Source organism: Equus quagga, chromosome 10 (assembly GCF_021613505.1).
Source record: "Equus quagga isolate Etosha38 chromosome 10, UCLA_HA_Equagga_1.0, whole genome shotgun sequence".
In the NCBI taxonomy this organism is placed as follows: Eukaryota; Metazoa; Chordata; class Mammalia; order Perissodactyla; family Equidae; genus Equus; species Equus quagga.
The window spans coordinates 77,515,804-77,539,814 of NC_060276.1; the positions used below are offsets into that span (position 1 = coordinate 77,515,804).

Here is a 24,011-nt window from a genome sequence, read left to right on the forward strand (position 1 = left end):
TTGTAAGGGTCTTTACATATTCTGGATATAGACTCTTGTGAGATACATGATTTGCAGTTCATGCTTTTGGTGTCATATTCAAACATCCATTATCAAATCCAAGGTAATGAAGATTTACTCTTGGGGCTGGCCCCATGGCCTAGTGGTAAAGTTTGGTACACTTGCTTCAGCAGCCTGGGTCCGGTTCCTGGGCTTGGACCTACACCACTCATCAGTGGCCATGATGTAGCGGTGACTCACACACAAAACAGAGGAAGATTGGCACAGATGTTATCTCAGGACAAATCTTCCTCAAAAAAAAAAAAAGCTGTTTTGTTCTAACAGTTTTATGGTTTTAGCTCGTGATTAGGTCACTGATTCATTTTGAGTTGAATTTTTTATATTGTGAATATCCAGTATTGTGATATTGCATGTGAATATTCATTTTTTCCAGCACCATTTGTTGAAGAGACTTTTTCCCATTGAGTGGTCTTTGCACTTTTGTTGAATTTAATTTGATCATATAGGCGAGGGTTTATTTCTGGGCTCTCTGTTCTATACCATTAGTGTATTTGTCTGTTTTTACTCCAGTACCACACTGTTTTGATTACTATAGTTTTGAATATGTTTTTGAATCAGGAAGTGCAAGCCCTATGGTAGACTCTGTTCTTTTCTAAAATTGTTTTGGCTCTTTGGGGGCCTTTCAGAATCTATATAAATTTTAGGAGGGATTTTTCTATTCTGCATAAAATGCAATAGGGAATTTTTTCCTCAATTATTTTATTGAGGTCATAATGATTTATAACATTGTATAATTTCAGATGTACATTATTGTTTATCAGTTTCTGTACAGACTGCATTGTGCTCACCACCAATAGTCTAATTTTTATGCATCACCATACATATGTGCCCCAGTACCCGTTTTGCCCACCCTGCCCACCTCCCTTCCCCTCTGGTAACCACTAATCCATTCTCTTCCTCCACATGTTTGTTTATCTTACACATATGAGTGAAAGCATGTGGTGTTTGTCTTTGTCTGACTTATTTCAAATAACATCATACCCTCAAGGTCCATTCATGTTGTTTCAAATGGGATGATTTTGTCTTTTTTTACAGCTGCATAGTATTTCATTGTGGAGATATATATATATACCACATCTTGTTTATCCAATTGCCAGTTGTTGGGCACTTGGGTTGCTTCCACATCTTGGTTATTTGTGAATCATGCTGCAATGAACATAGGGGTGCATAAATGTCTTTGGATCATTGATTTCAGTTTGGTGGATAAATATCCAATAGTGGGATAGCTGGATCCTATGGTATTTCTATTTTTAATTTTTTGAGATGTCTCCTTACTGTTTCCCATAGTGGCTGCACCACCAGTTTGCATACCCACCAGCAGTATATGAGGGTTCCCTTGTCTCCACATCCTTTCCAACATTTGTTACTTTTTATGTTAATTATAGCCATTCTGACCAGTATAAGGTGATATCTCATTGTAGTTTTGATTTTCATTTCCCTAATAATTAGTGATGTTGAACATCTTTTCATATGTCTGTTGGCCATCTGTATATCTTTTCTGAAAAGGTGTCTGTTCATATCCTCTGCTCATTTTTTGATCAGGTTGTTTGTTTTTTGGTTGTTGAGTTCTATGAATTCTTTATGTATTCTGGAGATTAACTCCTTGTCAAATATATGAATGCAAATATTTTATCCCAGTTGGTGGGTTGTCTTTTCATTTTGTTGATGGTTTCCTTTGCCTTGCAAAACTCTTTAGTCTGAGGTAGTCCTGTTTGTTTAATTTTTGTTTTATTTTCCTTGCCTGAGTAGACATGTTATTTGAAAAGATGGTGCTAAGACTGATGTCAAAGAGTGTACTGCTTATATTTTCTTCTAGGAGTTTTATGGTTTCAGGTCTTACATTCAAGTCTTTAATCCATTTTGAGTTAATTTTTCTGTATGATGTAAAATAATGGTCTACTTTCATTCTTTTCCATGTGGCTGTCCAGTTTTCACAACACAATTTGTTGAAGAGGCTATCCTTTCTCTATTGTATGTTCTCAGCTCTTTTGTTCAAGATTAGCTGTCCATAGATGTGTGATTTTATTTCTGGGCTTTCAATTCTGTTCCTGTGATCTGTGTGTCTGTTTTTCTGCCAGTACCATGCTGCTTTGACTACTATAGCTTTGTAGTCTATTTTGAAGTCAGGGATTGTGATGCCTCCAGCTTTGTTCTTTTTTCTCAGGATTACTTTCACTATTCGGGTTCTTTCATTGTTCTATATAAATTTTAGGATTCTTTGTTCTATTTCTGTGAAGAATGTCATTGAGATTCTGATTAGGATTGCATCGAATCTACAGATTATTTTCAGTCATATGTACATTTTAACTATGTTTATTCTTCCAATCCGTGAGCATGAAATACCTTTCCATTTCTTTATGTTTTCTTCAATTTCTTCCAATAATGTCTTATAGATTTCAGTTTATGGGTCTTTCACCTCCTTGGTTAAATGTATTCCTAGGTATTTTATTCTTTTTGTTGCGATTGTAAATGAGACTGTATTCTTGACTTCTCTTTCTGCTAGTTCATTATTAGTGTATGGAAATGCAACTGATCTTTGTAAGTTGACTTTGTACCCTGCTACTTTGCTGTAGTTATTGATTGTTTTTAATAGTTTTCCAATGGATTCTTTACGGTTTTCTATATATAAAATAATGTCATCTGGAAACAGTTTCACTTCTTCATTTCCTATTTGGATACCTTTTATTTCTTTTCCTTGTCTAACAGCTCTGGCCAAAACTTCAAGTACTATGTTGAATAGGAGTGGCAAGGAGTGGCAAGAAGGGGCAACCTTGTTTTCTTCCTGTTCTCAGAGGGATGGCTTTCATTTTTTTCACCATTAAGTATGATGTTGGCTATGGGTTTATCATATATGGCCTTTATTATGTTTAGGTACTTTCCATCTGTAAATATTTTATTGAGAGTTTTTATCATAAAGGGATGTTGGATCTTGTCAAATGCTATCTCAGTGTCTATTGAGATGATCATGTGATTTTTATTCTTCATTTGGTAATGTGGTGTATCATGTTGATTGATTTGCAGATGTTGACCATTCCTGTGTCCCTGGTATAAATCCCACTTGATCATGGTGTGTGATCCTTTTAATGTATTGCTGTATTCAGTTTACCAATTTGTTGAGGATTTTTGCATCGTTCATCAGTGATGTCTGTCTGTAATTTTCCTTCTTTGTGTTGCCCTTGTCTGGTTTGGGACCGGGGTAATGTTGGCCTCATAGAATGGTCAGGAAGCATTCAGTCTGCTTCAATTTTTTGGAAGAGTTTGAGAAGGATAGGTATTAAATCTTCTTTGAATGTTTGGTAGAATTCTCCAAAGAAGTCATTTGGTCCTGGACTTTTGTTTTTTGGGAGGTTTTTGATTACTATTTCAATCTGTTTACTTGTGATTTATCTATTGTAATAGATTCTCTACTTCTTGATTCATTTTTGGGAGGATGTATGATTCTAAGAATTTACCTACTTCTTCCAGGTTATCCAATTGGTGTATAGCTTTTCAAAGCATTCTTTTATAATCCTTTGTATTTCTGTGGTTTCTATTTTAATTTCTCCTCTTTCATTTCTAATATGGTTTGAGCATTCTGTATTTTCTTCTTAGTGAAGCTGGCTAAGGGTTTGTCAATTTTGTTTATTCCCCAGGAATCAGCTCTTAGTTTCATCAATCCCTTCTACTTTTTTGGGGGGGGGGGGGGGAGGTGATTCTATTTCATTTATTTCTGCTCTAATTTTTATTATTTTCCTCCTCCTGCTGATTTTGTACTTTCTTTGTTCTTTTTCTAGTTCTGTTAGGTGTAGTTTAAGATTATTTATTTCACACTTTTGTTGTTTGTTGAGTTGCACCTGTGTTGCTATGAATTTCCCTTTTTGCACTGCTTTTGCTGTATCCCATGAGAACTGGTATGTTGAGAGTTGGTTGGTTTCTTATGTTGAACCCGGCTTTTATTTCTGAGATAAAGCCCATACACTTGGGTCATGGTGTATAATCCATGTATACGTATCCATACATATTATGCTGTTGGATTTGGTTTGCTAGTATTTTGTTGAGAATTTTTGCATTTATATTCATAAGTGATGTTGATCTGTATTTTTCTTTTCCTGTAGTGTCTTTGTCCAGCATTTATATCAGGGTAATTCTTGCCTCATATAATGACTTAGGCAGTGTTCCCTCCTCTTCTATTTTTTGGAAGAGTTTGAGAAGGATTGGTGTTGGTTCTTCTTTAAATGTTTGGTAGAATCCACCACTGAAGTAGTCTGTTTCTAGGCTTTTCTTCATTGAGAGATTCTTGGTCACTGATTCAGATTTTCTGTTTCTTGTTGAGTAGGTTTCAGTAATTTGTGTACATCTAGGAATATGTTCATTTCATTTAGGTTATCTAACCTGTTGGTGTACAATTGTTCACAGTATTCTCTTATAATCCTTTTTATTTCTATAAGGTAGTAATGGTCTGCTTCATTTTTGATGTAGTTATTATTTTATTTATTTGCATCTTGTCTCTTTTTTCTGAGTCAGTCCAGGTAAAGTTTTGTCAATTTTGTTGAACTGTTCAAATAACCAACTTTCGATTTTGCTTGTTCTGTTGTTTTTCTATTCTCTATTTTATATCCATTCTAATTTTTATTATTTCCTTCCTTCTGCTAGCTTTGGGTTTGGTTTGTTCTTCTTTTACTAGTTCCTTAAGGTATAAAGTCAGGTTTTGAGATCTTTCCTCTTTTTTTAATATTGAAATTTACTGCTACACACTTCCCTCTGAGCACTGTATTCACTGAATCCCATAAGTTTTGGTATATTTTGTTTTCATTTTCATTCATCTCACAGTATTATGTAATTTCCCTTGTGATCTCCCTTTTGTTAAGAATGTGTTATTTAATTCACATATTTGTAAATTTTCCAGTTTTCCTATTATTAACTTCTAGCTTCATTCCATTGTGGTTGGAGAAGATACACTGTATGATTTCAATCTGTGGCCTAATACATGGCCTATCCTAGAAAATGTTCATGGCACTTGAGAGGAATGCATATCCTGGTGTTGTTCGATGGAGTGCTCTACCTTTGCCCATTAGGTCTAGTTGGTTGTTCAAGTCTGCTATTTCTTCATTGATCTTCTGTCTACATGTCTTATCCATTATTGAAAGAGGGGTATTTAAATCTTCAACTATTATCATCTTTTTCTCCTTTCAGTTTCCTCCTCACCTAGTGCATACTCTTCCATCTCTGTTCTCAGTCCCATATGATCTCACTTCCCTCCAACGATTAATTTACCCACTTTCACCTGTCTCTTCAGCCTCTCCCTCTCTAATTGATCTTTCCCATAAACATTTAAAAATGCTCCAGTCTTTTCCTCTTTAAAAAAACAGTTCCCTTAACCTGGTGTTTCCCTCCAGTTATAACTCTCTCCCTCTTCCTATGCATCACAGTTCAACTTCTTGAAAGCACTCTTTGCCCACTTCCTCACACTCCCTCCATGCACTCCTCAATCTATTATAATCTTTTTTCTGCCTCTTCTATTGTCGATGAATTTGCTCTTTCCAAAGTCACCAACCAAGGACCTCCTTTAATAGATTAAGTAGTTGTTGTCTCCCTTCCGTCTCCACACCAGTGGACACTTTTAAGTCCCTCTCTTACAAAAAATATTTGGCACTGTTCGTTACTCCCTGTTTACTGAGATACTGTATTCCCTTACATTCCAAGACACTTAATTTTCTGCTTTACTTCCTTACTTATTTGGCTATTCAGTTTCTTTGCAGGATCCTCTTCCACTGCCAGTTATTTCAATGTTGGTGTTCCTCAGAATTCCTTTCTTGCTGTCTTCTCTTCTCACAATGTACACTCCCCATGGTTTCATCTCCAACATATGTGCTGACAACTCCCATCTATATGCTGAAAACATCCAAATCTGCATTCCTTGCCTATAATTCTCACATTCTAATGAACATTTGCACTGGAATCTCCCACAGGTACCTCAAATTCATCATGGCTGAAAATGAAATATCTCATCAACTTTCTTCACCTGGGTGCCTCCTACTTATAATATTAAGTTTACTTTGAACTTTATCTCTTCCAAGAAGCCTTCTCTATCTGAGCTCACTATCCCACCTTTGTGCTTCCTGCCTTTATCTTCTCCCTTGCAGGAGGATTTTGTCTCCAGAACTAGACTGTGTGGTCTTCAAGGGTAGGTGCCTGGTTTAATCATCTATATGCCCAGCACACAGTAAGTTCTTAGTAAGTCTGGATTGAATAGAATTAAGTTAGTTTAAAATTAACGTTTTTTCTTTCCTAGAAAATTTTGAGGATCTCTTCCTCTACAGTTTCTTAAAAACTCTTAATATTTCATTTTGACTAGTCATACATAATATATGTGCTACAACATTTTATTTCACTGTGAGGACACCTATCCAAATACTCATGGACTTTCTGAAGTTTATGACTCAAGAGTTGTTGAAACCTTGCCTCCCTCTTGGAGCATCTCCTCATGGGCTATTTCAGTATCTGTTTCCTCATAGACACCATTAGGGTGCACCAGAGTTCTAAGGATTTTATAAGACGTCATATAAAAACCTGTCTGACAAAAAAGCACATGCTCTGTGATTCCTTTTATATAAAGTTCAAGAACAGGCAAAACTAATTGATGGTGATAGAAGTCAGAATAGTGATTACTTCTTGAGGGTACTGACTTGGAAGGGGCACAAATGAGCCTTCTGGGTTTCTGGAAATGTTCTATATTTTGATCTAGGTGGTGGTTACATGAGGGTATAAATACATGTACAAATTCATGGAGCTATATACTTAAGATTTATGTACTTTACTATGCGTTCTATCTCAATTAAAAAGCAAAACAAAAGACACCAACCAATGAACTTCTGCTGTGCACTTTAGTTTTCTTTTATATTCCTAATCAATCAGATGGAAAGATGCTATACTAAGAATTCACTTCAAATCAATTTGCATCTGCCAAGTCTGTATATACTTGTAATAGACAGGCAGAGAAGTAGCAAAGAGGAAGTAATCACTTCTAGAGGCAGAGGAAAGGAAAAGAAGAAAAATTTTCCTGAGCTTAGGACAACTGAGTAGGACTTTGAAGACTGAAGTTCATGAGGTAGACAAGGTTGTAAAGATATCAGAAGAAGCCAAATGTACAAAAAAGGGGAATGAAATAACATAGTAGGTTCAAGAAAACCTTAGTGGAGCATAAAATACAAGAAAAGAGTTATGTAAGGTTGGGATGTGTCATAAGGATTAGTGGCAATAGACACGGCCGGAGTAGGAGGCATGTCATAGAGAATCTTTTAGACCACACTAAGACTTTATCACAGAAAAGAGGATGTCATTAAAGGATTTTAAGGAGGGAAACAATATGGTTAGAGATTTATTCTAGAGGCTGTACCAAAGGTCAATAGGCAGTAGTGGAGGCAGGAGATCATTTAGAAAACTCTTATTGTCATTTAGGAGAGAAATGATAAGGGTCCAAACCAGGGTATGGGAATAGAGTTTTAGGAATGGAAAAAGGAACAAATTCATTAAGTATTTTGAAGGAATAATCATTACAATTTTGTAACACAGTAAACAGTGGAGGTGAGAAAGGAGAAATATGACATGAGGACCTAGATTTTGTCTTGGGATATTAGTACCAACAAGAATAAGGAACAGGCTTGTGGTACTGCTAGTGGAGTGAGGAAAAGTTCAGTTTTTGCTATGTTCAGTTTGAAGTGCTGATAAGGCATCCACACAGAACAAAACAGCAGGCAGTTGGCTTCATGAGTCTGAAGCCTGGCATAAATGCTTGTGCTGGACGTAAAGATTTGGGAGTCATCTGCATATGTGTGTTTAATTTAACTCAAGGAAGTGGGTGAGATTGCCAAACAGAAGTGAGAATTGAAACAGAGAGATCTAGGAACCACTAAATTTAAGGATCCAGGCAGAGGACTATTCAGAAAAACAGAGTGAAGAACAATGGCCAGATATGTAAGAGGAGAACTGGAAGAGAAGGATGTCATAGAAAGGAAGAGAGGAGAACATTTTAAATGTTACAGAGGGTCCAGATAAGGACTGAAAGCAATTCACTAGATTTGGCAATTAGAGCTATGGTAACCTCTACCACAAAGCCTAATGCACAGCCACACTCACAAATTCCTGCATCTCTAAACAAAATTTATTTAGTTCTCATGCATTCTTGTCTTCTTTCCTCTGGGCTAGTGTTTCCCAATTCTATCTGGCCCCCTCTCTGAAATATTTTAGTGCCTATTTTACTATCCTGAAATAAAATGCACATAATTTCAAAAATTTGGTACCTATAATATGAAAGAGAAATACAAAGAGAATAGTTTAATGAAATAAAATGTATTTCAATGTGTAAATGCTGGGACATGACAACACTAGAAGACACACGCAGAAAAATATACAGACAATGTCTGTAAATGTGGCAGCTACAAATGCTGACTGATACAGGTATGTATCAGTGTTATTACTGTTATTTCAAATATCCATGAGGAGTATTTTTGTAGTTGACATGATTTTCCAAAATGAACATTCTTGGTAATATCCTGAACAAAGTAAGATCTTACATTGGTCTACATGGTAGTTGCACTCCTGGAAAAGTCAGTGTATATTAAAATTTTCTTCTTTGTATATAAAATGGAGTTCGATTCAAGGCCTAGATCAACATAAACAGTTTTTTCACCTATATGAACATCCAATGGGATACTCAAAAGGTATATGGGATACAGGAAAATTATTTTTTTGTGCAGGCTGTCCTGCATACTGCAGAAAAGTTAGCAACCTTGACCCTGCCCACAATATGCCAGGAAGCTCTTCAATCACTATGATGATCTAAAACACCTCTCATAAACGTGCAAACCTTCCCCTTAGGTTTATACTAACTTCATTGAGAGCGACTACTCTATTCACATCCAAAGAAGAAAACAATCTTTCCCTTGGCATTGCATTACCCTCTAACAAGTAGGCCTATTTCTTTTCTTTCTCAGTTGTTATGAATTTGCTTCTCTCCTAGATCTTTAATCTCTCCTTCTTTTCTTGTTACTTTCAGCCAATAAACTTTCTCAAGTTTCTACCATATTTTTTATCCTCCTTTGGTACTTAATTCTCTTATAGTTATCCATTTTTTTACATCATCCAATTTTTATCCTCCCCTTCTCATCTAAACATCTCCTATGAATGGTCTACCTCAACTAGCTTAATTTGGTATGTCCTGGTCATTCAACCTACTGCAGTCTGGCTTATGCTCTAACAACAACACTGAAACCATTGATGCTAAATTCACTAGTGAATTCACAAATTAATAGATTTTTCAGTACTAAACTTAGTGACCCTTCTAATATATCATGCTGCTATTCACTATATTTTTCTTAAAACCAGACATCAAACCTTCTGGGTTCTCTCCTCATCCTATTTCTTCTTTATCTTTTCATCTTTTTCTATATAATTCTTAAACACCGGTGGTCCCCAGAATTTCCTTCTCAACTCCTAATTTTTCCCTATATACACCCTCTTCTAGATTATCAAATTTACTTCCCAAGTTCAACTATCACCTTTATGCTGATGGTTTCCAAATGTATATATTTCACAGAAGTTTTTCTTGCAATCTCAGAACTTTACATCTATCTTACTCAAAATGTTGTCTTTCTCTTGTATTCCATATCTCAGTTGGTGATTTCACCTAATAATCAATCCAGAAACTTGATAATCATTATTATTATGCCTCCATTGGCCTCCATCCCATCTGTGATGGTCTTTTAACATGTAAACTTGCTAGGCTAGATTCCCCAGTTGTTCTATCAAGTACTGATCTAAGGTGTTGCTATGAAGCCATTTTGTAGATGTGATTAACATCTGTAATCTCATTTAAGTAAAGGAGATTATCCTAGATAATCTGGGTGAACCTGATTCAATCAGTTGATTGGCTTTAAGAGCAGAGCTGAGGCTTCCCTGAAGAAGTTGCACCTGTGAACATCAGCTTCAGCCTGTGCCAGAGAGTTCCAGCCTGCGTTTCCCATGAGCCTACTCTATGGGTGTCAGACTTGCCTGGCCAGTCGCCACAATCACATAAACCAATTCCTTGCAATATATTTCTTAATATATAGCTCTTACTGGTTCTCCTTCTCTGGTTGAACCCTGATTGATAGACCATCTAATCAGTAATACTTCATCCACCTTTCTCAAATCCATTCCTCTATGATCCACCCCAACTATGACTGACTGAGTTCAAGCCCTCATCATTTCTTGTCAGGATTATCACAAAAGCATCTTAAATGGGCTTCTTACCCCAATCTCTTTCTACACCATCCTCCACATGTCCACTAGTATGATTTATATAAAATATCAATGTGAATATAGTACCTTCCTGAAAAATCTTCAATGACTTCCCATTTTCTACAGATTTTTCTTAAACCTACCCAGCATGGCACACCACAAGGTCTTCATGTTCATGCTCTAGCTTGTTTTTGTTTTTGTTTTGAGGAAATTAGCCCTGAGCTAACATCTGCTGCCAATCCTCCTGTTTTTGCTGAGGAAGACTGGCCCTAAGCTAACATCCATGCCCATCTTCCTCTACTTTATATGTGGGATGCCTGCCACAGCATGGCTTAGCAAGCGGTGCCATGTCCACACCCGGGATCTGAACTGCCGAACCCCAGGCCGCTGAAGTGGAACATGTGAACTTAATTGCTGCGCCACTGGGCCAGCCCCCATGCTCTAGCTTTTTGATCTAGCTCCACCTCTCCCCTCCAGAAAAACCATATGACTTTTAGATCTGCCTACCATCTACTTCCATCCCCCAACAAGAACAGGCTATTTCGAATTTAACTACCTTTGGTCATTCTATTCGCACTGCTTGATGTTCTTCCCTCTATTTGCCCCTCTACCACCACCCATCCTAACTTAATACTTCTACTCCTTTTTTAAAACTTAGCTTAGACACTGACACAGGAGGCCATACCTGGCCTTACTAGTCTAAGGTGTATGTCCTCCTATATTCCCCTATAACACTGTGCCAATCTTTATCTACAGAATTTACCAAATCAGTTTATGAACACTTTGGGTGAGTTAGACGTCTTATTTTTGTAACCCTGGCATCTAGAAAACTGCCTGAAATATAGGAGATGCTCAGTATATTTTTATTGATTGAATGAAAGAATGAATGGATCATGATCTTGGTGTCAGGTTATGGTTGGATGATATAATGGAATCTGTGGCAGGCAGAATTATGGCTAACCAAAGATGTCTATGCTCTAATTCCCAGAACCTGTGACTGTGTTACCTTACATGGCAAAAGTAACTTTGTTGATGTGATTAAGTTAAGGACCTTGAGATGGGGGAGATTATTCTGGATTACTGAGGTGGTAACACTCTAATTTCATGAAAAATTTTCATGAAAAGTCCTTAAAAACAGAGGACTTTTTCCCAGCTGAGTCAGAGAGAAATGTGAAGACAAAAGACTACTGGGTATAAATCCAGAGGAATCAAAACACGATATGGAAGAGATAGCTGCACTCCCATGTTCACTGCAGCATTATTCACAATAGCCAAGATATGGAAACTACCTAAGTGTTCATCAATGGCTGACATGATTTTATATATATATTCAGTCATGAGAAAGAAGAAAATTCTGCCATTTGTGAAAAAAAAAACCTCTTAGAAATACAGAGTAGAAAAGTTGTTTTCAAGGGCTGAGAGGTGGAGAAATAGGGAGAGATTGGTCAAAGGGTAAAAACCTTTAGCTATAGGATGAATAAGGTCTGAGGATCTAATGTAAAACATGTTGACTATAGTTGATAACACTGTATCATATAATTGAAATTTGCTAACAGAGTAGAACTTAAATGTTCCCACCAGAAAAAAAATGAGAAATGTGATGGATCTGTTAATAAACTAGATGTTGGGAATCCTTTCACAATGTATAGGTACAGCAAATCACCACAATGTACACTTTAAATATCTTACAACTTTGTCAATTATACTTCAATAAAGCCAAAAAAAATTGTGAGATGAAGATAAAAACCCTTATCAATACCAACTTTTATTAGAGGGTATGGGGTACATATAGTCCACTTGTAGAAAAATGTCTGCATCTACTATCCATGGACCCTTTTATACACTCTTTATGGTTGAGGGTAATAGTCAGGAAACTTGCTTTCATTCACCTTTTTGCAAGTGAAGTGTGGTGGGTTTCATGGCTGACTTTGGAAGCTTGGAAGAGTTGACACATATTGATTTGGAAGTTCTGCCAAAACTAAAATTGCAATAGATTTATTTTAATATATTGTTACATGCACATAGTTTTTAAAAATTTTACTTATGTCACTTGACCTTTATTATAGCTTATGAATCAAATGTGACAGATATTTATTATCCTCATTTACAGAGATGAAAATTGGACTCAGAAGTTCAATGACTGGCTTCGGATGATATAATCAGGAAATGAAGAAATCATATTTTAACCAAGATTTTATGATTTCAGAAAAGATTCTCTTATAACAATGTAAGAATGTTTCTCTTCCTTATTGTTCTTTAAAAGTGAGTAATAAAACCATTCCTTTAAAAAAGAAAAGTAAGTCTCAAATTCTCTTAGTGTCACTATATATCTTTTTTATAACCTAGGTGAAATAAATTTCCAAAGCTTGTATCTCCCAGGATAAAAAAAGAGAACATGGAGAAATTTTAGTGTGAGAGGGACTTGACCTACTGTTCTTGGCTTTGAAGATTGAAGAAGGGTACAATAAGCCAAAGAATGCTGGTGGCCTCTAGAAGCTGGGAACAACCTTCAGTTGACAGCTAACAAGGAAACAGGGATCTCAGACCTACACTCCCAGGGAAGTGAATTCTGCAAATAACCAAATAAGTAAGACACAGCATTTCCCCTGGAACCTCCAGAAATGAATGTAGCCTGCCACCACCTTGATTTTCATCCAATAAGACACATACCAGGTTTCTGACCTACATAACTATAAGATAATAAATATGATGCTTTAAGTTCCTAAGTTTGTGATAAATTTGTTATGACAGTAATAGAAAACTAATACAGAATTAATGCAAGAAAAGCTGGTGCACTTCCAAGAAAGACACAGGACTGAGATGATGTGGTAATATGTCAGGAAGTAAGATTACCACGAAAGGAATTTGATCGTATCACATTTTCCTTTTAAAAATGAAAAATGATCATTTCAGTGGTATTCCTTGACAAAAGTGCATAAGCTGAAGTTAATCGTGAGGAAACATCAGAGAAACTAAACTTGAAGGACATTCTATAAAATAACTGTTATCTTCAAAAATACTTTTTCTTAGCTGAAGTCTAAAAAACTATTGCAGATTAAAGAAACTAAACAGATATGACAGCTAAATGCAATATATGATTTTGGATTAGATCCTGGACCAGATTCTCTTTTTTTTCTTTATTTTGCTCTAAAGGACATTTATTGGCATAATTTGTGAAAAATGAGTAAGGTCTTTAGGAAACACATACTGAAGTATTTAGGAGTCATGAGACAACTTACTGTCAAATGGTGTGTTAAATGTATATGTATGTATACGTGTGTATATAAATATAAATAAATATAATTATAAAGATAAAAAATACAAATACAAATATAAGCAACCGTGCTTCTTGATATTTACCCCAAAAGTTGAAAACCATGTCCACACCAAAACTTGTACATGGATTTTTATAGCAGCTTTATTCATAATTGCCAAAACTTGGATGCAGCTAAGATGTGATTCAGTAGATGAATGGATAAATAAACTGGTAAATCCAGACAATGGAATGTTAATTTGAGCTAAAAAAAAAATGAGCTACCAAAGCCATGAAAAGACACAGAAGAAAGTTAAATGCATATTACTAAGGGAAAAAAACCCAATCTGAAAAGGCTACATACTGTATGATTCCAACTACAGAACATTCTGGAAAAGGTAAAACTATGAGACAGTAAGATCAGTGGTTTCCAGGAATTGAGAGGGGAGGGATTAATTGGTGGAGCACAGAGGACTTTCAAGGCAGTGAAAATACTCTGTATGACACTATAATGATGAATACATGTCACTATACATTTCTCCAAACCCAGAGAATGTATAACAACAAGAATGAATAATAATGTAACTATGGACTTTGAGTGATTATGATATGTCAATGTAGGTTCAATTGTGACAAGCATACCACTCTGGTAGGGGATGTTGATAACAGAGAAGGTTATGCATATGTGGGGGCAGGGAGTTTCTGAGAAATCTCTGTACTTTCCTCTCAATTTTGCCATGAACCTAAAACAGCTCTTAAAAAAAGCCTTCAAAAAAAGTCAACAGACTTACCACCATTGATGATGAATGGGACAAAGTGGCATTTTGTGCCTTCTGATGTGATGCAATATCAAGGAGACAGCATGACTTATGTAGTCTTCTTGCTAAAAATGCTTAAGTTAATCATGGGAAAACAGACAAGTTCAGATTGTGGGACATATGCAGGACAACTGCCTAGACTCATCAGAAATGCTAATGTTGTGAAAAATGTTTTTAAAAAGAGGATAGGAAGGTGCTATCCTAGCTTTAAAAAGACTAATGGGGCATGACAGCTACATATAGTGCATAATTCTTGACTGGATCATGCATTAAAACAAATAAAAAGCTATAAAGGATATTGTTAGAACAACTGGGGAACTTTGATATGGGCAGTATATTAGATAATAGTATTGAATCATTGTTAAATTTCTCTGAGTGTGATAATATTAATGTCTTTGTTCTTAAGAGTTACACACTGAAGTGTTTAGGGCTGAAGTGTCATGAAATCTGCAAGTTACTTCCATATTTCCAAAGAAGATATTCAAATGGCCAACAAGTGCATGAAAGGGTGCTCAACATCACCAATCATCAGGAAAGTGCAAATCAAAACCACAATGAGAAGTCTCACACTTGTTAGAATGGCTATTATCAAATAAAACAAGAGATAACAAATGCTGGTGAGGATATGGAGAAAAGGGAACCCCTGTTCACTGTTGGTGGGAATGTAAATTGGTACAACTACTATGGAAAATAGAATGGAGTTTCCTCAAAGAATTAAAAATAAGACTATCATATGATCCAGAAATTCCATTTCTAGGTATATATCTGAAAGGAAATGAAAAGACTATCTCAAAGAGATATCTGCATCTCCACATTCACTGCATCATTACTTATAGTAACCAAGCCATGAAAACAACCTAAGTGTCCATCGACAGATGAATGAACAAAAAAAAATGTGATGCACACACACACACACACACACACACACACACACACATACCAGGGAATATTATTCAGCCATAAAAAAGAAGGAGTTTCTATTTCTGACATAAAAGATAAACCTTGGGGGCATTTTTCTAAGTGAAATAAGTCAGACAGAGAAAGACAAATACTGTATATCTCACTTATACACAGAATCTAAAAAAGGCAAACTCAGAAACAGAATAGGTTGGTGGTTTCCAGCAGTGGGAGGGTAGGGGAAGTGGGTGAAGGTGGTCAAAGGGTATAAACTTTCAGTTACAACATGAGTAAGTTGTGGTGATCTAAAGATCACCAGATGTCCATTATACTATAGTTAATATTATGGTTATATATAGTTACATAACTATAGTTATAGTATAATTAATACTATAACTATAGTATAGTGACTATAGTTAACAAAGCTGTATTGTATACTTAAAAGTTGCTAAGAGAGTAGATCTTAAAAGTTCTTACCACATACAAAAAAGTGGTAACTATGTGAGATGATTGATATATTAACTAACCTAATTGTTAATCATTTTGTAATATATACATATAGCAAATCATCACATTGTACACTTTAAACTATAACAATGTTATATGTCAAATATATTTCAATAAATCTCGAAAAAGAGAACTATAATACAACTTACATTGTCCATTTGAAATATATGTTCTCCCAAACTCATCCATTTTTCAGTGAGTATGAGTGGACAATCTTCACAATAAAGGTTTACGAAACATAAAAAAATTGGAATCACGTCAAATTTCTATTTTGACACATGTACTGAAGTTAAGAGACAGGTATTGTTCTGAGGAAATATACACTGAAGTATTTACAGGTAAAGGTGCATGATGTCTGCAAATTACTCTCTAATAGTTCAAGGAGAGAAGGAAAGGGAGAGGGAGAAGGAGAGAGGAATTTGGGGAGGTGGAAACAGGAGAAGAGCTGGGGGGGAGGAAAAACGGGAAAGGAGAATGAGGGGAAGTGAAAAGGAGAAACGGAAATAGAGAATGATAAAGCAAACATGTCAAAATGTTAATTGGTGCATCTGGGTAAAGAGAATATGGGAGTTCTTTCTAATATTCTCACAATTTTTAAGTGCGTAATCAGATAAAAATAAAAAGTTAAAAACACAAGTATAAATATCAGCAATAACTCCATCACTGAACAGCATAATCATACTGTTCCTACATATTTAATGAAAGAAAAGTTTTACATTGCCAAAATATATTGGGATAAGGAACCAGTGTATAATTTTGTTACCAGAAGGATAAAAAACATTAAACATTTTAAAATAGAAAATAAGATGAAGTTTAAATATAACCAGACTAATGATTTCACAATATGATTTTTAAAAAAGAGACTCATATGTTTGTAAATTTAAAAAAACCAAATAACTCATGAGTCAAAAAAAGAAATGAGAGAAATTAAAAACTAATAATAATTGAATGGTAAAATATTACATACGAAAACCTGTGAAATTCTTCCAAAGTGGTACATAGTGGAAAATTTATAGTCGTAAATTCTTATTTTAGAAAAAAAGATTGAAAATTACTGAGCTGAAGGTCCAAATAAATAAATTAGAAAAAGAGCAAAGAGAAAGTAAAGAAAAAATAAAGATTAAAGCAAAAGTTATTAAAACAGGGAACAAAATATGCAGCAGTAAGGCCTGATGAAACCAAATGCAGGAAATACATTAGAAAATTGATTATTGTAATTTATCACACAGTCACACTGTTATATTACTGGAGGAAAAAGCCCATATGATCATGGCAGTAGATATAAAGTATTTGGAGAAAAAATTCTATACTCATTCATAATAAAAACTCTCAGCAAACTAATAGAAAGAAACTTCCTTAACCTGAAAAAGCAAATCTATTAAAAAGGGCGAAAAATTTGTAGAATTGCCTGGTAAATTCAGGAGTAAGACAAGGAAATCACTGCTAGTATTTCTCTTTGTACTGAAGATCCTAGCTAGCACGGTAAGACAAGCTAAAAGATAATATTGGAACGGAAGAAACTGTCATTATTCACAATATACTTAATTAACAGACAATCCAAGACAATCTATAAATTATTAGAGAAAAATAGAATTCAGAAAGCCTGCAGCATATAAAGTCAGTAAATAAAAATATCAATCATGTTCCTACTTACCAGCAATAATCACCAAACATGGTTTAAAAGATACATTTTCACAGTAACAACAGAAACTATAAGGTAATTAGGGATGAATCTAACAACACAGCTCATAGATTATATTGTCATTATATGGTAAATATGGTTTAATATAATGTAGAAAATGGCTTCAATTTTATCATTTGGTGCTAGCTTTTTGTTTTTTGTCTGGCTAGTTATTTTTAATGTGTCATAATCAACTCTTATTTCTCCTCCTCCCTTAATAAGTTTTTGGTAAAGAGATTACCTTAAAAAATCACAACTTCCCAGTGCAGGATATCAGAAAACGTAGCGTAGCATTTCCAACAATCTTCATTGTCTTCACTAGATGAACTATTTTATGAATGCACCAAGGAAATGGAGTCATACTGCAATCCCTCAAAGACTGAAAAATAGTAAAACAAGGGTGAAATCATTTCTTCTGTTACTGTTCATCTCTTTCCCCTGGCCTCCTCAAGTCCTTATGCTCTATCATGCCCCCATTACAATGATATATTTCTGTAAAAAAGTTATAAAGATAGTATTAGAAGGGATCTATTGCATACCAATTAAGAGCATAGACCCTGGCAGCCCTTTAGAACAGTGTCTGGCTCATAAAAAATGTTCAGTATTTGCTATTATTGCAATTTTCAATTATTTGAATCACTGAAGGAAATTATGTAGCTCTTGCACTTCTTGCCCTACACAACCTTCTTTGTTTTCTATCTGAGCACTGCTATCCCTATGTCCTCCCTCCCACTCAACTACCCTTTCGGACAGAGAGGTAAAGTTGAGGGAAGTCAAGCTGTCAGGAATGACCCAGTGATGCTTTCAAGTGAAATTGAGCTCATTCTTGTTCTACGCACTACTAACAAACCCCAAGTCCAAAACCCCCTTAGTTGCCACTGTGATTCTATTATTCATTGACTTATTTATTAAAATATTTATTTCACTCCTACTATGTACCAAGCACTATGCCTTGGTCATCCATTCCCTAGAGCTTCCAGCACAATGCCTAGTCAATTGCAAAGGCTCCATAAAGGTTTATTGCATGAATGAAAAAAGGATGCCCTGTTTTCTTTGGATTACAAGAATCTGTGAGGCTTGGATCAGTCAGATTTGGTTTTATTTTTTGCACTCTAAAAGCTCATCTAAATAGAAGATTGCTTCTCTGATAGTAAAAACTGGACTCCTAAAATACATCATTTGCTTGAAAATCTTCAATGGTTGCCACTGCTTATGGATTAAACTGCATACTCGTTAGCATAATATTCAAGATCCTGCACTACTCTATCTCACCTCCTACTCCTTCTCATAGATTCAGAGTTATAGTCAAGCTTTTCCCAGAACAAGCCTGACTTGGGGCTTTTGTTCTGGAAATAACTAGGCCTGAAAAGCATTCCCTCCCCCTCAACATGGCAGATGTCACTCACCCTTTAAGGCCCACCCAAAGTTCCCCCTTTCTCTTTGATGGCTCATGATTATTACCAGGCAGAATGACTTGGTCCATCCTTGCTGCTTCCTGAATACCTTGAACAAGCAAACGTTATGGCACTTGAGTTTGACTTACCATATGGTAACTTTTTTTAAAATTTATTAAATTATCATGCCGTACACAAAGAAACACAGGCTTCTGAAGGCACACCTTACAATATCCTCTGTTAGCACAGTGCTAAGCATAGGAATTAGGACTTCAATGCCTTGTTGTTACTGATCTTGAACCAAGCATTTTTCAAATGAAAAAGTTTCAAATATACACAAAAGTAGTGAGAAGAGTATAATGAATCCTCATGCATATATCACCCAGCTTTAACAATGATCAATTCATGAATATTTTGTTTGTACTCCCCACCTCGGCCCCACTGAATTATTTTCATGCACATCAAAACATTTAAGTGTATTTCTTAAAAAAATATAACCATAATTATCACAGCTAATATATTAAAAATAATTACTTAATGTCATTAAAAACCCATAATTTCATCCAAGCATATTTTGTGAAAGAGCTATTTAATGCCTGCATGTTCTTTCTTCAATTTTGAAATCCTGGCGAGAACAGGGAAAAGGAGGAGATCTGAGAAAACGCATAATTAAGTTTCAGACAGCCTGGATGTCTCAGAGGAGAAAGAAAGAATCTGACCTGGTTTGGGGTGGGAGAAGTACATTCTACTACTTCTCTGGAGGGAGAGGGTGCAACTTCAGGCTTGGTGATGCAGGAGGAGGTGCGGAGGGGAGAGGGGTAATACCTCCGTTCGGGGTTCCTTCTGGATAATCCCATCGTGGAGCTAGGAGGCAGCGCTTTTTTGGAGGCTTGATTTCCCGTGTGTCTCCAGTTGGGAGCGTGGATCTCCCGGATACACAAGGTTGGTCCCCCATAAGGATTATAGAACTCGAGCGTGACCTCTCTCCAGGGGGCCCTGGCGAGTCCGAGAGACCTGAGATGGCGGCGGGTCCCCTCACAGCATAGTGCTTCCTCCCAGTTTCGCTCTTACCGTATTTCCTGTATCCTGAGACGTATATCCCTTCTCTGCCTCCGCCCCCCGCTCCCTACCCTACACCATTTTAACGTTTCTAGAAGGATGGGTCTTAAAAAAACGAAGAGTATATTTAGTATAATGTTTTTCCATTTTCCCTCCCCCAAGTGTAACTAAATCTATGGACAGTCTTAGACAATGTATACAACTTTAAGATGAGAACAAATTCAGGTTTACTCCTAAGTGTTAAACTGCATAGATTGCAGGAAGACACGGGGTGTGTGAGGGGGAGTCGGGAGAACAAATTATTGAAGAGCTAAGAGCTTTAAGATCCAGTTGCAGATGCACAATACAGAGCCATGAAACTACTTAACGACCATTTGAAAAGCGTATACAAACATGTTAGTTGACTAAAGTGCTGAATAGCACACTAGCACTGACTCTGGAAATTGAATGTGGAAAATAATTTCACTGTATGTCACAAAATCAAAGATCACGTTTTTCTTCATATTTTAACAAATTACAGATCTCTGAAGGCTTACTTTTTTTTTTCAAGTTTCAACATCTAGGAAATATCTGACAACTGACGATGTGTCATACTTTAATTGGCGGCTTTTTTTCTTTCCTAGAGATATGGAAAATAATGATCCATCTTACCACCGCTGGTGTATTATACTCTATGATCTATGGTAAATAACCCGAAGAGAGTGCAACGTGGCTTAGAAGAAAAGAATATGAAACTTCTTAGACCTTCATCATTCACATCCATCCCCCTCTGGCTATGAACAAACTAGACCACACTTTTCCTCAGTGTTTTTTAATGGAGAGAGTTCAATCCTTACTGTCAAAATAGAACTGACTTTTTAAAAACTCTGCTATTTACAAGCTGTGATATTTAAGTAATTGATTAAACACTTGGAGCTTTAGTTTCCAGGAAATAATTTCTTCCTTGCAAAACTATCACCACAATCAGGGAGAATGCATTTAAAACGCTTATTAACCATGATTGTCTGTCAACTACACCATCACTACCTTCCTCCAAGTGCCAGCGCAGCATTTTGCACAAACTAGATACTCAGTAAAAGTTTGCTATGAATAGACAGGAAAGGTAGAAGTAGATTAATGAAAGGATGTCAAGGGAAATCAATAGAAACAATGTTCTAGAGCCAGAAGAGCAATTGGGACTAGACATACAGCTGTGGAAGTCAGCAACATAGATGTGGTAGTTGAAGTCATTGGCATGAATGATGTCCCCAAGAAAAGATGTAGAAAAAAAGAGAAGTGGGCTAAAGACAGAAAATTGAGTAATTAGAGACAGGTAGAAAAAGAGAAGCTTGCTGCAAAGGCTGAGAAAGAGTGGCCAAAGTCAGAGGAGAGAACACTTAACCCAGGGTTCCTCACTCTTGGCACTATTGAAATTTGAGGCCAGACGACTCTATGAGGTGGAGGCCTGTCCTGTGCATTGTAGAATGTTTATCAGTATCCCAACCCAGGTCAGTAGCACTGCCCCCACTGCTTCCGGTTGTGATTACCAAAAATGCCTCCAGACACTGCCAGATGTCCCCTGGGGGGCAAAATCATCCCCACTGAGAACCATTGATCTATCCATAATCCTTCAAACTTGGTCTTTGCCTAGTCTTCTTCTCAGTGAATGTCATGCCTTCTATCCAGTTGTACAAGTCAAACCTTGGAGTCTTTTTTTTTTCGGTGTTGCAGAATGCTTTATTATTTTCCTAAGTAAATGAAGTAACATTTTCACCATCTTTTTTACATGGGTCTCTAAATCTGCAAGACTGAAGACTTTAAAAGTAAAAGTTGAAATTAAGTTGTTTTATAGCTATAGTTTTAGTAAATTAAGAAAAAGATGTGCCTATTTTAGTACAATAATGGGAATTAAAAATTACTATATCAAATCCAGGTGGGTTTGATTTATGGTAAGCATTTGACTTGAGGTGAAACGGTACTAACTTAGAGCTTCTGCCATCAATCTGGACTATTTATACTTCAACTGGATTTTATTTATTTTTATTTTTAATTGTGGTAAAATACACATGACACAAAATTTACTATCTTAACAGTTTTTAAGTGTACAGTTCAGCAGTGTTAAGTATAGTCATTTTGTTGTACAACCAATCTCCAGAACTTTTCCATATCTGTTAAACAACAACTTCTCATTTTCTCCTCTCGCTAACCCTTGGCAACCACCATTATACTCACAACTGGACTTTTGTTTGTTTATTTTTGCTATGCTAGAATGGAAAATTAAAGCCTTTTACTTCTAGGTTTCCCCATAATTTTTCCCCATAATCTTTTCCAAGTTAAGCTTTTTTTTTTCAACATTAATGAACTAGCTGAATGTGAATCTTGGAACCAGAAGAGGGCACTGTTAGGTTGAAGGAAAGGGCTATCAAACCAGATTTGAGAAGTGCTATAGATCCAAATTTCTTTCATAATTTAAAGTGCTCAAAGGATTATGACAAAGAACAAAACTGAACCAACCTCTGGATGATAGTAATCTGTTTTCATTTGGGTTTTTTTTAAATTGAGAAGTTGGTTGATATATAGTGATTTCTCTTAGAAATTAGGTTTCATCTCAAGATCAAGAATTTTTATCTTACATTTACAATATAGAGGATTTTTTGTTAATTGTTTTTAAGTAAAAATCCAAGGACAAGGACCATGGAGTTCCTGTAACATTCTCATAAAATGAAAAATAAGAATGACTTGAAAGGAGACTACGTATATGCTTTTTTGTTGTTTTATTTTAGGTTTTTAATGTAATATTTCACTAGAAATACTTTTTAGAATTCTATAAAATACAAAGAAGAAAGCAAATAGATCTATTATCACTCTGCCTAAATAAACTCTATAAACATTCAAAAGATTAAATAAGTAAAAGAGATAAAAGGTATAAGGTTAGAAAAAATGAATACTTCAGAGAGATACCAGATGAAAAGTAAAAATCGCCAAAGTTGACCATTACAATCACTTTTCAATAATTACTTAGGAGAGGGGCAGAATGTAAATTTGTATATGAATGCACATAAACAGATACGTGTGTGAGAGATGCATCTACCTGCATATGTGTTGTTTTTTATTTCACAAGGATGATCATATATACATAGTTTTTGTACAGTTTGTTTTTTTTAACTTAAACATATAGCTTTGTGATTTTTCCATATAACACATTGTTTCTTTTCATTTTAATGTCTTTTTAATGGCTGCACAAAATCCCATGTATGGGCTTACGAATTATGGTATTTGACAAGTTCTCTATTTTGTTTAGCCAATTTTCTCTATTTTATTTAACTAATTCCCTATGGATGAATGTTTTTGGATACTTTGATTATTTCTAAGCTTTTTCACTGAAAATTAATCCATATACCATAAAATCCATGTTTTGAGAGTGTACCATTCAGTATTTTTAAGTACATTCACAAAATTGTGCATCCATCAGCACTTTCTAATTCCAGAACATTTTCAAACTCCATAAAGAAAGCAGGTACTCATTAGCAGTCACTCCCAATCCTCCCTCCCCTCAGCCCTTGGAAACCACTAAGCTATTTTCTGTCTCTATGGATTTACCTATTCTGGACATTTCATATAAATAGAATCATAAAATGTGTGGTATTATGTGCCTGGCTTCTTTCTCTAAGCATAATACTTTCAAGGTTCATGATGTTATACCATGTATTAGTACTTTATTCTTTTTGATTGATTGATTGATTTAGATTCAGGTCATATAGGCTTATAACATTGAATAATTTCAGGTACACATTATTATATATCAATTTCTGTATAGATAGCATTGTGTTAACCATTAATAGTCTAGTTTTCATAAGTCATCATACACATACAACTTTACCCCTGTAGGGGACTGGAATTGGACACCCCAAGATATGCCTCTTTGGCATGAGGATTATTTTGGGCTGGTTACTTTTAAAAAACTGCAGTCAGGAAAGAAACTCTGAAAAGTAGAATTTACTTACTCTTTGTTAAGAGATATTTACATTGTAAAGGAAATCTCCATCAATAAAGGTGTCTCCCTCTCCATACCAGGGAGAAGGAAGATAACCTTGTCTCTAGAAACT

At 35.6% G+C, this 24,011-nt stretch overlaps 1 long non-coding RNA gene across 1 annotated transcript in view; it reads right to left on the reverse strand.

Moving 5' to 3' along the window:
- The window catches only part of LOC124245779 (uncharacterized), a 71,045-nt gene extending 51,218 nt beyond the window's left edge, over positions 1-19,827 (reverse strand). The window contains exons 1-2 of the long non-coding RNA XR_006890324.1: positions 19,693-19,827; positions 17,715-17,852 (exon numbers count right to left, since the gene is read on the reverse strand). This is a non-coding gene — a long non-coding RNA (uncharacterized LOC124245779). The remainder of the gene's footprint in view (positions 1-17,714; positions 17,853-19,692) is intronic.
- Between the last annotated feature and the right edge of the window lie 4,184 nt (positions 19,828-24,011).